The following is a 4,756-nucleotide window of genomic DNA, read 5'->3' on the forward strand; positions in this document are numbered from 1 at the left end:
ATCTAAAACTATTATCATTGTGTCCCAGATAGTTCTTTCCATAATAAATTTATCTACAATTGAAGTATACATAAGAATTTGAATAATATAATTTTAAATGACAACCATATTTTCTTATTTTCCACATCAGTTGCTTCAAACACATATATGTAGACTGAAAACATGACACACATATTATGATTTCTAACTACCATTTGGATTTCTAAAAACATATGCCTTGAAAAGTTTAAAATCATGTTTAGTTATGCAAAGGGTAGCACAACAGAAATGCAAACAAATTAAAGGATTCAGTTGTTTTTATAGAGAGACTAAGAAAATACCCAATAGGAATGAAAGAAAAGATGAGATTAAAAGTTCCATCTCTGCTGTTTTAACTACCTGGATTCCTGTCTTCTCTGCACGACTCTAATGAGAGCATTTTTCACTTCTTTGTTTCTAAGACTATAAATGAGTGGATTCAGCATGGGACTCACAATAGTATAAAACACAGAAGCCACTTGATCTCTTCTCAAGGAATAAGACTTTCCTGGTTTTAAATAAGTAAAAATCAGAGTGCCATAAAAGATGGTGACTCCCAAGAGATGTGAGGTGCAAGTAGAGAAAGCTTTCTGCTTTCCTGAAGTGGAATTAATTTTCAGGATAGTAAAGAGAATGAACACATAGGATGCAGATATTGTGAAGAGGGACACCATCAGGGTGGAATCAACGATAATGAATATCAGGATTTCGGTGTTGTATGTGTCAGTGCAGGACAGAGCTAAAATTGGGGACATGTCACCAAAAAAGTGATGAATTACATTTGACTCACAGAAATGCAATCTGCTCATGGAAACCACGTTGACAAAGGAGTCTATAAAGCCAATCTCTTAAGGCCCAGTGACAAGAGTGCGGCAGAGCCTTTTGGACATAATGACTGTGTAGTGTAGAGGACTGCAGATAGCTACATAGCGATCATAGGCCATTGAGGAGAGAAGATAACATTCAGCAGTACCCAAGAAGACAAAAAAGAACATCTGGACAAAGCAGCCCGTGAAGGAACTATAGTTGGAAGTCAGTAAGTTCGCTAAGGTTTTAGGTGTGATGACAGTTGAGTAACTGAGGTCAATAAATGACAGGTGAGTAGGGAAAAAATACATGGGAGTGTGAAGCTGGAGGTCCAGGTGGATTATCAATATCATCCCCACATTCCCCAACATAGTAATTAGGTATATCAGGAGAAATAGCATAAAGAGGGCCATCTGGACCTCTTCAGAATCTGACAGTCTTGTAAGGATGAAGTCAGCCACATTTGTGTTATTCCTTCTACCCATCATGTTCACCTGCTCTAAACTGCTGAGAAATCAAAGCTGATACATAGCAGGGGCACCTGTAATCCCAGCTACTGGAGAAGCTGAGGCAAGAATCGCTTGAACATGGGAGCTGGAGGTTGCAGTGAGCCGGGATTGCACCATTACATTCCAGCCCCGGCGACTGTGCCAGACTCAGACTCAAAAAAAAAAAAAAAAAGCTTTCTGTTTATATGAATGGCCTATCATTTAAAAATTAGCTTAGCCTTCTATAAGTTGCTAATAAATTTATAGAATATGACTAAAGAAACTAATTTTATTGCCAATATAGATATAAGTACAAATTAACATTTGCATATGTTATAATAAAGTGTAGCATGTAGCATATTGCATAATTAGAATGAACCTGACATTGTTTTCAATGGCTTCCTTTATTAACACATTGAATCCACCTGAAAATATTATACCTTAGATACTACTATTATCCACATAGTTTAGGTGAGGAAAAAAAAGAGTATGGAAGATTGGAGTAACTTATTCAAAGTCAGATCTATTCATTGTTGACACTGATTCTACCAAGATATATTAACTTCAGAGAGACGGCTTATAATACTATACTCTTGTTTATAAATAATTTCAGAAAACTTGAGAAAAGAGCTAGATATATAATAAAAAATGAGGGGAAACAGTTTTATTGTATCATTTACTGCCCTTTTGTTTCCAATATTATTTAATAATAATTTTCAGTAAATTCCACCCTTGCAGATTTTAGTCAGCTACATTAAAATTATAGACAATATAAGTATTAATTTATAAAAGATGTGATGTTTTCCTGACTTAACTAATCAAAATCTAATTTCTTCCAAAAATTATATTTTCAAAATATATACTTTGCTTATAGACTCTGATTCTGTCAACTCTACATTTGTTTCACAAACCTTGATATTACTTAGGGTAAAGACTAAATGTTATGTGTATGTATTAGTATATTTTTCTGATAAAGTCCCCATTTTATTTCATCTGAAATAAAATCTGAAACAATATCTTCCAATTTTGAGAATAATACTTACTGTGTGTGAGTCAACATTGATCAAAAAGGTTTCTTCTTATACTATCTGTCTGGAAATTTGTCAACCTCAAATTTTTGTTATAAATAAAATATGCAAACTATTTAAGGAGATAAAATTTTTTATAATATTTATTTTCCTTGAGATAAGTTGTTTTTACATTTTGGTGCATTCATTATGTTTTATTCTGAGTTAAAATAAATCAATCTAGAAATTTTGTTTAGGTTCTGGTCTAATGGAAACGTTACCAAGACATTATGTGTTAAAGAAGACCGGCAGCCACTGTGACCATAAGGAGATTATTCTTTCCCTCTCACTCGGATAATTCCAGAGGACCTCATATACCGGAGGCTGATGATAACGCACCTTTTGGTAGGCTCTGGGGATCATTTGCCAAGGCAGATTGTTTGGCATGTTTCCAAGGACAAAAGTTCAAGGACTAAATGTAGCCATGTTAGGCTTTGTGCAAAGATTTTCCTTTTTACCTTAGAAGCCACACAAATGAAGGAAATTATGAATTGGTCTTTTCTTGTGATGTTCTCAATATTTTACAGGGGTGGTGGAGAAGGCATTTCCGGAAAAAAATAGTTACTCTATGACTGATATCATCAAAGATGGAATAATACATTTTTCGCAATTAAATTTTTAAATATTTAATTGTGAAAATTTAATCGCACAATTATTAAAAATAATTAAAAATCATAATTATAAATAATAAATTATTTTGATTAATTTTTAATAACTATTGAAAAATAAATTAAAAAGTAAATTTTAATAGTATGATACTATCATAGAAGTAAAACATTAATTAGAAAAGAATCAGAAGATAACAAAATTCAAAATAGTGAATGAAAAGAATTCAAAACTGTCATTAATATTTTGTTAACATTATAATTTTTCCTAATTATTTTCCTTTGTTCATTGAATGCTTATTTGTACACATACTGAAAGATTGCATAACAATTATTGTACCATATATTCACTGTCTTTTGCTCAATTAACAACCAAAATTTTATGCTATGCCATGAGCTATATTATATTAACCTTTTATCAACAACAGAATTCTACGGTTCATGTATTGGTTAATGTCCCATAACTTACTAAGCTAACTATGCGTTCACCTTCTGATAAATAGACATTTTGAAGCATTACCAAAAAATAGTACAGGTTATTCATTGTGGTGTGGTGGTGTCACCTAATTCATCTACATTCAATATTTGTGCAATATGTTTTGCTGTTTTCATGCACTTTTTTAAATTTTTATTTTATTATTATTATACTTTAAGTTTTAGGGTACATGTACACAATGTGCAGGTTTGTTACATATGTATACATGTGCCATGTTGGTGTGCTGCACCCATTAACTCGTCGTTTAGCATTAGGTATATCTCCTAATGCTGTCCCTCCCCCCTCCCCGCACCCCACAACAGTCCCCGGAGTGTGATGTTCCCCTTCCTGTGTCCATGTGTTCTCATTGTTCAATTCCCACCTATGAGTGAGAACATGCGGTGTTTGGTTTTTTTTGTCCTTGTGATAGTTTACTGAGAATGATGATTTCCAGTTTCATCTATGTCCCTACAAAGGACATGAACTCATCATTTTTTATGGCTGCATAGTATTCCATGGTGTATATTGACAAATTTTCTTAATCCAATCTATCATTGTTGGACATTTGGGTTGGTTCCAAGTCTTTGCTATTGCGAATAGTGCCGCAATAAACATACGTGTGCATGTGTCTTTATAGCAGCATAATTTATAGTCCTTTGGGTATATACCCAGTAATGGGATGGCTGGGTCAAATGGTATTTCTAGTTCTAGATCCCTGAGGAATCGCCACACTGACTTCCACAATGGTTGAACTAGTTGACAGTCCCACCAACAGTGTAAAAGTGTTCCTATTTCTCCACATCCTCTCCAGCACCTGTTGTTTCCTGACTTTTTAATGATGGCCATTCTAACTGGTGTGAGATGGTATCTCACTGTGGTTTTGATTTGCATTTCTCTGACAGCCAGTGATGATGAGCATTTTTGCATGTGTTTTTTGTCTGCATAAATGTCTTCTTTTGAGAAGTGTCTGTTCATATCCTTTGTCCAGTTTTTGATGGGGTTGTTTGTTTTTTTCTTGTAAATTTGTTTGAGTTCATTGTAGATTCTGGGTATTAGCCCTTTGTCAGATTAGTAGGTTGAGAAAATTTTCTCCCATTCTGTAGGTTGCCTGTTCACTCTAATGGTAGTTTCTTTTGCTGTGCAGAAGCTCTTTAGTTTAATTAGATCCCATGTGTCAATTTTGGCGTTTGTTGCCATTGCTTTTGGTGTTTTAGACATGAAGTCCTTGCCCATGCCTATGTCCTGAATAGTAGTGTCTAGGTTTTCTTCGAGGGTTTTTGTGGTTTTAGGTCTAAC

The 4,756-nt window shown here is 34.1% G+C and overlaps 1 pseudogene; it reads right to left on the reverse strand.

The window, feature by feature from the left end:
- Window positions 1-374: 374 nt before the first annotated feature.
- On the reverse strand, window positions 375-1,313 carry LOC129489969 (olfactory receptor 8H2-like; annotated as a pseudogene).
- Window positions 1,314-4,756: the final 3,443 nt, after the last annotated feature.

This window comes from Symphalangus syndactylus, chromosome 1, assembly GCF_028878055.3.
Source record: "Symphalangus syndactylus isolate Jambi chromosome 1, NHGRI_mSymSyn1-v2.1_pri, whole genome shotgun sequence".
Classification (NCBI taxonomy): domain Eukaryota; kingdom Metazoa; phylum Chordata; class Mammalia; order Primates; family Hylobatidae; genus Symphalangus; species Symphalangus syndactylus.